Here is a 12,833-nt window from a genome sequence, read left to right as displayed (position 1 = left end):
TGACATATGTATCAAATGAAAGGTATTAAAGAGTATTTTAAGAGGGAGTTGACCATAGTTCTATAGGTGGACACCATTTAGGGATATCGCCATAAAGGTGGATCAGGGTTGACTCTAGAGTTTGTTTGTACCATATGGGTATCAAATGAAAGGTGTTAATGAGTATTTTAAAAGGGTGTGATCCTAAGTTCCTTAATGGACGCCGTTTCGAGATATCGCCATAAAGGTGGACCAGGGGTGACCCTAGAATTTGTTTGTACGATATGGGTATCAAATGAAAGGGGTTAATGAGCATTTTAAAAGGGAGTGGGCCTTAGTTCTATAGGTGAACGCCGTTTCGAGATATCGCCATAAAGGTGGACCAGGGGTGACTCTAGAATGCGATTGTACAATATGGGTATCAAACGAAAGGTGTTAATCAGTATTTTAAAAGGGAGTGGGCCTTAGTACTATAGGTGGACGCCTTTTCGAGATATCGCCATAAAGGTGGACCAGGGGTGACTCTAGAATGTGTTTGTACGATATGGGTATCAAATTAAAGGTATTAATGAGGGTTTTAAAAGGGAGTGGTGGTAGTTTTACAGGTGATCGCCTTTTCGAGATATCGGCATAAAGGTGGACCAGGGGTGACTCTAGAATTTGTTTGTACGAAATGGGTATCAAATGAAAGGTGTTAATCAGTATTTTAAAAGGCAGTGATCCTTAGTTCCATAGGTGGACGCCGTTTCGAGATATCTCCATAAAGGTGGACCAGGGGTGACCCTAGAATTTGTTTGTACGATATGGGTATCAAACGAAAGGTGTTAATGAATATTTTAAAAGGGACTGGGCCTTAGTTCTATAGGTGGACGCCTTTTCGAGATATCGCCATAAAGGTGGACCAGGGGTTACTCTAGAATGTGTTTGTACGATATGGGTATCAAATTAAAGGTATTAATGAGGGTTTTAAAAGGGAGTGGTGGTAGTTGTATAGGTGGTCGCCTTTTCGAGATATCGGCATAAAGGTGGACCAGGAGTGACTCTAGAATGTGTTTGTACGATATGGGTATCAAATTAAAGGTATTAATGAGGCTTTTAAAAGGGATTCGTGGTAGTTGCATATGTGAAGGCGTTTTTCAGATATCGACCAAAATGTGGACCAGGGTGACCCAGAACATCATCTGTTGCAGGGATGCACCTTAACGTTAAGCTAATCGTTTATCAAAAAATTTCCACCGTTTCCGTTGAAACACTTCGAAATATTATCGATAAAGAAATTATCAAGATAAATTGTATCTCGTTTTTAACCGAAACGAAAAGCTTTCGTTAACGTTAAAAACGTTAACGAAAACGTGATAGTTTATGTTTGATTGTGCTGGCAATGCTATAGCCATGGTGAAGCCGTAAGGTGGCAACAACGAGCGCACATACACACACAAACTCTATGTAATTTGTTTGTGTAATTCGTTGGTGGTAATGTCAAAAATACCCTGAGAAATGTTCGTACTGTCAAAATTCATGAGAAAAGTTGAAATCAGCTTGGATAATGCTTTCACCTTTAATGACTCCGCCATCAATCAGCTTTGCCAGCATAGTTTGAAATTAATAATCAACATAAACGATTTGATTTCGTTTTGATATGGCAGAAAACGAAACGAAAGCATTTCGTTAATTTGACGATCTTAACGTTAATAAACGAAACGAAATGACTTCGTTTCGTTTATTAACGTTGATTATCGTAACGAAATGATATCGTTTCGTTGGTTAAGCATGCCTGATCTGTTGGGTACCGCTAATTTATTTACATATATAATACCACGAACAGTATTCCTGCCAAGATTTCAAGGGTTTCTAATTTCGCCCTGCAGAACTTTTTCATTTCATTCTACTTAATATGGTAGGTGTCACACCCATTTTACAAAGTTTTTTTCTAAAGTTATATTTTGCGTCAATAAACCAATCGAAATACCATGTTTCATCCCTTTTTTCGTATTTGGTAAAGAATTATGACATTTTTTTCGTTTTTCGTAATTTTCTATATCGAAAAAGTGGCGTTGTCATAGTCCGATTTCGGCCATTTTTTATACCAATACAAAGTGAGCTCAGATGAGTACGTGAACTGAGCTTAATGAAGATATATCGATTTTTGCTCAAGTTATCGTGTTAACGGCCGATCGGAAGGACAGACGGTCGACTGTGTATAAAAACTGGGCGTGGCTTCATGCGATTTCGCTCTTTTTCACAGAAATAAGTTATGGTCCCAGAATCTAAGCCCGTACCAAATTTCACAAGGGTTGGTAAATTTTTGTTCGACTTATGGCATTAAAAGTATCCTAGACAAATTAAATGAAAAAAGGCGGAGCCACGCCCGTTTTGAATTTTTCTTTTATTTTTGCATTTTGTTGCACCATATCATTACCGGAGTTGAATGTTGACATAATTTACTTATATACTGTAAAGATATTAAATTTTTTGTTAAAATTTGACTTTAAAATTTTTTTTTTTTTTTAAAGTGGGCGTGGTCGTTTTCCGAAGTTTGCTAATTTTTTTTAGGCATACATACAGTAATAGGAGTAACGTTCCTGCCAAATTTCATTATGATATCTTCAACGACTGCCAAATTACAGTTTGCAAAGCTTTTAAATTACCTTCTTTTAAAAGTGGGCGGCGCCACGCCCATTGTCCAAAATTTTACTAATTTTCTATTCTACGTCATAAGTTCAGCTCACCTACCAAGTTTCACCGCTTTATTGGTCTTTTCTAATGAATTATCGCACTTTTTCGGTTTTTCGAAATTTTCGATATCGAAAAAGTGGGCGTGGTTATAGTCCGATATTGTTCATTTTAAATAACGATCTAAGATGAGTGCTCAGGAACCTTCATACCAAATTTCATCAAGATACCTCAAAATCTACTGAAGTTATCGTGTTAACGGGCGGACGGACGGACGGACATGGCTCAATCAAATTTTTTTCGATACTTATGATTTTGATATATGGAAGTCTATATCTATCTCGATTCCTTTATACCTGTACAACCAACCGTTATCCAATCAAAGTTAATATACTCTGTGAGCTCTGCTCAACTGAGTATAAAAAACCATATCTAAATTTGCGGCCCTATTGGAGACGCAGTGTCGCACGTACGTAAGTCAAAGTTAAAATATGATGAAAGCTCAAAGAAATAATATTCCCCCCTATTGCGAGTGTCGATCGGAATAGAATCGACAATTTGTCGATTCCATTTTTTGCATTTAATATTATTAAAAAAAAAAAAAAATAAATGTAAGGCGCGATAACCTCCGAAGAGATCTAAGGCCGAGCTTCTCTTCCAATTTGCGTCGTGCTCCACTTGATTTTCCCCACAAATTGGCCGGAGGGGACCTACATGTTTTATGCCGACTCCGAACGGCATCTGCAAGGCAGATGAGTTTTCACTGAGAGCTTTTCATGGCAGAAATACACCCGGAGCGCTTGCCAAACACTGCCGAGGGGCGACCCCGCTTAGAAAAATTTTCTTCTAATTGAAAAACCTTATTTCTAAAATTTTGATGTTGCTTTGCCCGGGAGTTGAACCCAGGGCATACGGTGTGATAGGCGGAGCACGCTACCATCATCGCCAAACCTTTGGACCATTATAAACAGTTATTTTATACAAGAGAAATTTTGCTATTTTTTCAACTTTTCGATGTATATAACATAATTTGTATACATTATAAAGATAATCGATTATCGCTCAGCGGTCGACTATCTACTGCAATCGACACTCGCGATAGGGGGGATTGTGTTTCGTTTTCTACTTGCCAAAATCGACAATACTACGATGTGTTGTATAGAGGATAAAATTCAAATCATTAAGACTAATTTTATTAAAATTAAACACCATGGCGATACCCGGGACACAGCGGGACCAAAATTTATATGTGATATCGACGGCTGAGTGGAATATCACACTACATCCGCTGTCAGTACACAAAAAGCTCTATATCAAAATATTTTTCAAATACGACCTGTCTTAGAACTTGTCTCAATGACACCCTGTCTTAAAATCAGTTGAAGAACGCCCGGTCCTCAGACATTTTTTCATGAACGCGTTTTTTGAAGTCAAAGTGTATTGAGTTCATGCTGAGATGGGGCCTTTTTAAAACAAATCCTGAGATAAAGCTTTTGGTTACATATTATTGTAAAAAATTTAATGAGCTGATAGGCCTTAGTTAAATAACTAAGTAACGAAATAAAACTAAAACACAACTTTAAATATTGTGTTTTATTTAACTAAGGCCTATCAGCTCATTAAATTTTTTACAATAATAAGTACTTACAAGGCTATCAAAAATCAGCAATATGTTTTTGGTTACAGAATTCTGAGAAAGCTCGTTTCTTCAAAAGTTTAGTGATACAGTACGTTTTCGAAAATTTAGCTGAGATAGGGTGATAGACAACTCAGCAGTCGATATCGTCTTCTATAGTATTTTCGACTTTGAGTATAAGAAAAATATATATAAACATAGAGCTCAAGGCCAAACAATAATTATTTTATCATTAATATTGTTATGATACATTTTTTCTTAAACGAATAAAATGTTTAATTGGAATAGAAGGAAGAAAAATTTAGACAACTGTCAAAGCTTGTATAGATCCATTGCGGGAGTTGCTAAATTCCTTCATCGGCAACGTTTAGGCGCCATTCACCTATCACAGCAGCTGATTGCTTGTCTTCATTATTTCTACTTCTATCCTGTTTCTTGCCAATTTGTTTTCACAGCGCTGCGACATCTGTTGCGGAAGCGATGTAAAAATTGGACTTGTCTTATGGCAATGGTGCCGTAGTGTCATATTTATTGGCACTTTTTTCCGTGCTCTGGGATGTATTTACAACCATGACCGACGTCGTCACTCTTGGAGTCATAGGCGTGTGTAAGAGTCTTCAGATGCCCCAGAGCAAGATCAATAGTATCCTGAGTTGTTGAGTAAGTGGCTTGCCAGAACGGTGGTAAAACTGCAGCCGTCGCGAGAGAATCATTCCTGAGTGTAGAATATCTAGGAAAGTGGCATCAGCCAAGGCAAAAACTGCACTCAGCAGTTGACGTAAACGCAAATGTTCTGTACTGTACTGTATTGGAAGAAATTACGGAGTCAACAGACGCTGGGATCTAGTTTAGAACACCACGTTCGATGGAACTAGTATTTGCATGTGACACACTGGCATGAGTGTGGCCATCCTTAGTATAGTTTTCCGGAGGTTATAACAAAACGACGTTCGTAAATGACCTTCCCGGAGCAAGAGAGTATGGAGTAGTCCAGCTGCAAGTACCTTCTCCGAGGATGACAATCTTGGGTGGTACCCAACAAATTAATAGGGCTTGCTCTGAAAAGGCAGCATGTTAAACAAAAAATGATTACAAGGCGCGATATTCCTCCAAAAAGACTAAGGCAGAGCTTCTCTTGCAACTTGCATCGTGCTGAATTTAATTTTTCTGTTCAAATTGGCAGGACTGGACCTAAACATTTTAAGCTGACTCGGAACGGCATTGCAGAAGCAGATGAGTTACTCATTAATGTTTAAATTAAACGGTTTTATTGAAAACAATACTTACATTAAGTAATAATAATACTAATAGCTGAATATAATTTGGAAGGTCCTAGGTACTAGTCGCACTCCTCATCATTCTAGAGCGTTGATCAGAAAAATAAATAAAAGTGTTGGGCGCGTGGAATAAAACAATTTAAAAATGGCCCTAATGTAAAAAAATTTTTAAAATGCATCATCACATCTAATGTGTTCTCTGTATTTTTACTTATTTTAAAATCAATTAAAGTGTGAAATTCAAATTAATTATTTTGAAGAAAATCCTCAGTAAAAAAATATGTTTGAAAATTGTTTAGTTGAAATTGAAAATTTGCATCCCTGTTGTGATTTAATGTACATTTTCCTCTTATGCCGGCCACAAATACAGATGCAACTCGCTCAAGTTTTCGATTTTCCCCTGTGTTTTAGATTCCCCCTTTACCAGGCACATCCAGGACGCAGAATTGCACAGTGTCAGCACAGTGCAAATGTGCATCGTTTGCCCGCCCCTAGCCAAAGAAATCTATATACATACATATATATATATATATATATATATATATATATATATATATATATATATATAAATGCGAATGTCTGTATGTTGTTACGTAATGGCGCCTAAACTACACAACGGAAGTATACTTTTATCTCGCTAGGTGACTACTAGTCACTGACTAGGGTCTTGAAATATAGACCAAAACGTGGACCCGGGTTACTCAAAAATTAGTATATGGATTTTTGGAGGGAAAAAGGAACGCAGAGTATGAGTGAGGCAGAGGGATGAGTGAATTAAAGGGTAAGGAAAAGTTGCAGAGAGGAGGACGGAGAGTAAGAGGTAAAAACTTCTTAAAAATTATGCAGATAGACCAAAGTTAGGCCAGAACAACGTCTGCCGGATCTGCTAGTTAATAATAATAAAAACAATAAATTCAATAATTTCGTATCAAAACGATTATGGTACAAAAGTTAAGATAAATTAAAAACGGAAAGCTTTTGTTTAAAAAACAAAAAGGTTATATTACGTCATGGCTTGGGTACTTTGATGTGCCTTAAAATGATTATATAAATCTGAAACTTCGAAACAAAAAATTAAAATTGTTTTGGCACAACCCACTCAGCATTTAGATGATAAAATTTTGAATTTCCCTACATACAAATACAATTTGATTACTCTTTCTGACTAAATAATGAGTTATTATAAAATTGAACAAAAGAAATAGTCAAATATGAATACTTTTATAATTTATTTAATAATTTGGGAAAAATTTAAACAACGTTACATCAGGACGGACAAGGCGACAGCTGTTTCGATTATAGCTTGTAACTCTCTTCAAAGCCTTTTCTCCCGGGAGTGGGAGTCGAACCCGAACTCCTACGATAGTTGAAATGGTTCAAACGTATTCAGCTACGTCATGCCTTAGTTGTTGTAAAGTTTTTTCCAATTGCTTTCTTTCGCATATATTATCTTCTACACATCACAGAATTCGTATGTAGTTATGTGTTGAAATTATGTATGCTTGTAAGGCGGTTTTCAGAGAAACTTGGTATTTGATGTTATTTTTGTTCTATTTATAGAACTACAACGAATTAACCAAATGTTGTCTACTTATATGAGTTAACCGGGGATTGCCCGTATCACTTTAAATGTATGAAAACATTTATTTCAAGCAATTTTTAATTTTATAATTTATTTAATAATTTGGGAAAAATTTAAACAACGTGACATCAGGACGGACAAGGCGACAGCTGTTTCGATTATACCTTGTAAATCTCTTCAAAGCCTTTTCTCCCGGGAGTGGGAGTCGAACCCGCACTCCTACGATAGTTGAAATGGTTACAAACGCATTCAGCTACGTCATGCCTTACATTACAACAACTAAAGTTTTCTCAATTGCCTTCTTTCGAATATATTATCTTCTACACATCACAGAATTCGTATGTGTTGAAGTTATGCATGTTTGTAAGGCGGTTTTCAGAGAAACTTGGTATTTGTTGTTGTTTTTGTTCTATTTATAGAACTACAACGAACTAACCAAATTTTGTCTACTTATAATAGTTAACCGGGGATTCCCGTATCGCTTTAAATGTATGAAAACATTTATTTCAAGCAATTTTTAATTTTATAATTTATTTAATAATTTGGGAAAAATTTAAACAACGTGACATCAGGACGAACTTTTGATGGCCAAAAACTGAAAAGCATTTTTCGATCACTTTTTGGAATAATTTTTGAAGTCCTTTGACGATTAAATTTTAATACTTCATAAAAACCAACAAAAAGAATAATCAAATATGAATACCTTTGATGATCAAAAACTGAAAATAGTTTTTCAATCACATTTTGGAATCATATTTGAATCAAATGTGTTTACTTTAGGTGATCAAAAAATTATAATAATTTTTAATTCAGCTTCTGAATCTTTTATCACTATATTTGTTGACTGAATAATGAATTTTATACTTGTTAAAACTTTACTTTTCACTGAAGATCTTATTTATTCACATAGTACACACATTTTTTCAATCATGAAGTTCAGAAAAAATATATATATAAACATTTTATTATTAAGATATTCTTCAAGACAATTTGCAAATGCTACTCGTGACCGAATATTTCCCCAGCCATTTCTCCACCTTCGGCTTCCCAGAAAATACATAATAGTTGGACAATACAAAGGTTGTGAGCTATTTGAACCCCAGGTAAGTGAAACTCTCTTGACATATGTATGTGGATATATTTTCAACATCCCGTACCGTATCTTATTTTAAGATATTGACGATTATAGCTGATGTCGGATGTTGTAATCGCAGGTGTATAATCAAGTTTGTTTGCGAGTGACCTGTGGTTCAAATAGCTCACTTTCGCATGCTTTCTCCCCCTGATGAACTAAGATTACTATGTGTTATCTTATTTTGAATGAGATATGAAGAATAAATGCATCATAATTGCATTCAAAAATGATTCAAAAATCTCAACCAAAACGATTGAACTATGTTCACGAATATGATCAGAAAATGACTGTGAAAAGCGATCAAACACAACTCTAAAACAATTAGAGCTCAATTTTACAATGACATTGTAACGAATTTACCGCAATTCCCCTTATTTGCAATCTTCTGCTAGCGATCGTATCGCTAAACTGTTGAATAAATAACTCCAATATTGAACAATGGAAAAATGGCCTTTATTAAAGTACTTCACAATAATACTTATACTTTGCAACTAGCTTGCTAAATAACCAAACTGACTGATAGCTTAAATGAAACTGATCTATTGCCCGACAGATAGCGTGCTTAACTGAAAACTGCACATATCGCCTCTTCCGCTGATGCTTTTATACTCTGTGATTTCCTCGTGGCATCTTCTAGGCGCTTCCAGAATTTACTTAGTTATAAATTTCTCAGCTACAACTACAGATGTATAATTTTTTATAGCTTCCCTCATACCTCATGCGCTTGTATGTGTTAGCGACACTTCCACAATCACAATTGCATACATTTAGGAACATTTCAGATAAGATATCTGCATGTGCTTGTACGTTGCTCTCAGCTGCGTGTACCTACATATGTATAGACATAATGATTGATTCGTTTATGTAGATACATAATGATTGATCTATGGATGTGCATGCAAGGCGTTGCTTAGCATCGGCTTAGAGATGTCAGCACCCCTTAGTTTTGCTAATATTCGTAACACTGCCCTCCATCTATTATTTTTTGGGCTTGATGGTGAATGAGGACAAAGCGAAGTACCGGCTGTCATCCAGCAAAGAGCCAGCGCATACGCGCCTTGGCAACCACGCTACTGTTGGCAGCCATAATTTCGAAATAGTAAAAGACTTCGTTTATTTGGGAACCAGCATCAACACTAGCAACAACATCAGCACTGAAATCCAGCGAAGAATCAATCTTGCCAATAAATGCTACTTTGAACTAGGTAGGCGATTGAAAAGTAGAGTCCTCTCTCGGCGAACGAAAATCATACTCTACAAGTCACTTATCGTACCCGTCCTGCTATATGGGGCAGAAGCATGGACCATAACAACAGCAGATGAAGCGGCTTTGGGAACGTTCGAGAGAAAAGTCCTTCGAAAGATGTATGGACCTCTACGCGTTGGCGATGGCGAGTATCGAAGAAGATTTAATGATGAGCTGTACGAGCTATATGCAGACATCAACATATTCCAGCGAATTAAAACGCAGCGGCTGCGCTGGCTAGGCCATGTTATGCGAACGAAAGATGATGCTCCGGCCAAGAAAGTGTTTCTATGGGAACCCGCCTATGGAAGCAGAGGTAGAGGGCGGCCCTCACTCCGTTGGGAGGACCAGGTGGAAAACGATTAAAACTCCCTTGGTGTGACCAATTGGTGCCGGTTGGCGGAGCGAAGGATCGACTGGCGCGCCTTGTTGGACGGCCATAACCGTTTAGACGGTTAAGCGCCAATTAAGTAAGTAAGTAAGTAAGCCATCCACCTATGTCTGATCGTCCCGATCAGACTTGTGTGTGAATTGGGGGCGCGTATGGCTGAGGAGAGTTGCAGTATTGCCCTTCTCCAGGAACCCTACACTACCAATGGTGTGGTGAGAGGGCTTCCTGGAGGGTTTAGGTCCTTTTGCGACCTTCGGGGCAATGCTGCAGTTGTGGTGAATGAGCCTAGCTTTCGATGGGCCCATGGGCAGGAGTGACATTGATGTTGCTCTCATGAATGAGCCAGCAGCGAGAGCGTTCAGTTGCGCATGGAGAGTAAGGGGGGGTGAGGGGATAAGCGACCATAATCACATTGAGATTGTGGTTACCCCCCGTACCACCCCGGATATGCTTAGTACGCCTTCCGTAATGTGGTGGCGTACTGCCGGGGCAAATTGGACTCTGTACGGGTTATACGTCGAGCAGGAGGTGACTGCTACACCCCTCGATGTATTTGCAGAGCTCCCAGTAGATCAGCAGATTGCCCTCTTGAACGCCTCTATCTGGCGGGTCAATGACAGCATGTTTGAAAGGTGGAAGGAGCGTTTTCGCTGTGTCAGGTGGTGGACGCGTGAACTGACCCAGAAGAAGAGATCTGTAGGCGCCTGAGACGTCAGTTTCAACGCGCCCGGCATATCGATTCCGATGGTCTGTCCCAGCTTAGAAGTCAATTAAGTGTGGAAACGCGTGAATACAAGAGAATGATTGTAGAGGTTAAAGAAGAACAATGGCGCAACTTCGTGTCAGAAAACTCGAACGACCCCTGGGGACGGGTCTATAAGATCTGTAGGGGTCGCCGCCAGACCGAAGTTAATTCCCTCCGTGTAGGCGAGAGAACAATATTAACATGGAGGGAATGTTCAGAGCTGCTTATTGAAGGGTTCTTTCCTAGGGCGGATGTTCAAGTAGCTCCCCTTGCTCAGGATGTGCCTGTACCTCCACTAGAAGTTGAAGAGTTGGATTATGCATTTGGCCTGGTTAGGTCTAAACGGTCTCCGGGTTTGGATGGAATAAACGGAGAAATGTGCAAGTGTTTGTGGAAGTTTATTCCGGAATACTTGGAAGCCGTTTATGATAAATGCATATGGGAGGGTTACTTCCCACGTGAGTGGAAAGCTGCTAGGGTTGTCGTTCTCTTGAAGTCGCCTGACAAAATAAAATCTGATCCTCGGTCTTACCGAGGTATCAGCCTTCTTCCAGTGCTTGGTAAAGTACTGGAGAGGGTTATGGTTGAGCGGCTTCGGGAGCTAGTTGGGGGTAACCAGTCGGATAGACAGTTTGGTTTCAGGAAAGGACGCAGCATTGAAGACGCCTGGATGCATGTCCAAGACTGTGTTGAGAGAAGCTCCAATAAATATGTCTTAGGCATATTTATTGACTTCAGGGGGGCGTTTGACTACCTGCGCTGGGATAAGGTCAGCGAGCGGTTAGTGGAGCTCGGCTGCCCAGAAATTGCTTTGTGGCAGAGCTATTTCTCGGACAGACGAGCTACTATCGTTGGTGCCTGTGAAAGTGTGGAAAGGGAGGTGGCTCGAGTTTGTCCGCAGGGATCCATCTGTGGTCCATATATATGGAACATGATGATGGACTCCCTGTTAAGGCAACTCGAGCATCTTTGCAAACCCTGCGCCTATGCGGATGACCTCCTCCTATTAGTGGAGGGGGATTCTCGCGCCAGCATTGAGCGTACCAGTGAGTCTCTATGTCAAATAGTGGCTGGCTGGGGCGCCCATGTTGGCGTAGAGATTTCCGTGGACAAAACTGTGATGATGCTGCTTAAGGGCAGATTGTCACAGAATCGCCCACCGGTTGTCCGCATCGGCGGAGTCAGCATCAGATATGCGACGAAAGTCAAATACCTGCGGCTGACAATGGGTGAGCGAATGAACTTCCTACCACACTTGGATGCTGTCAGGGACAAGATGCAGAATGTTTCGGGGCAGTTACGGCGTATCATTCGGAGTGACTGGGGCTTGAGTCGCCGTGCCGTTCGCACAATATATCGTGGCCTATTCGTAGCATGTGCTACTTTTGGTGCCGCCATATGGTACCGAACGGTCATGACTGCTCATGGTCAGAGACGCGTGCTGAGCATACAGAGGTGCATCATGCTCCCATGCTTGCCCTTGTGTCGTACCGTTTCCACGGATGCGATGCAGGTGCTTCTTGGTGCACCCCCTCTCGACCTGGTGGTTATACAGCTCGCTGTTTCCTTCAGGCTGAGAAGGAGGGCAAGTTTGCCGCTGTTGGAGGATGAATGGGCCGCCGACGATAATGTGGAGAGTGGATCGTTGGAAAATAGGCGTCGATTAGAAGGGGTGGTTAGAGGGAAGTGGCAGGAGCGCTGGGACAATAGTCCCAACGGCAGGGTAACGTACGGGTACATCCGGGACGTTTCATTTGAGGTGGAAAATCCAGACTTCAGATTTAATCTGAGCCTGGGTTTTCTGCTTACTGGTCATGGTCCTCTTAATGCATTCTTGCATAAGAGGAGCTTGAGCGAAACGGAGGGGTGTGTATGTGGGGCTGCATGTGAGGATTGGGTGCATGTGTTGTGCGAGTGCCCGGAGTACTCGGACATAAGGGATTTGGGTAGTTGTGGGGTTAATGTTGAAGAAGGTAGGGTTGATGTTAGTGGAGCGCTCTCCACTAGTCGAACTATTGATTTGCTCAATAGATATGCTTTTGAGGTGTTTAGACGGAGGAGACGTGGTGGTGACCGTGGTAGTTAATTTGTGTGTGTGTTCGTGGATGTGGGGGGGGGGGGGGGGGTGCTAACCCCACCTCACCCCTAGGCGGCCGGTCCGGAGTAGGT

This window comes from Eurosta solidaginis, chromosome 2 (genome assembly GCF_040869045.1).
Source record: "Eurosta solidaginis isolate ZX-2024a chromosome 2, ASM4086904v1, whole genome shotgun sequence".
In the NCBI taxonomy this organism is placed as follows: domain Eukaryota; kingdom Metazoa; phylum Arthropoda; class Insecta; order Diptera; family Tephritidae; genus Eurosta; species Eurosta solidaginis.
Note: the sequence above shows the minus strand (reverse complement) of the source record.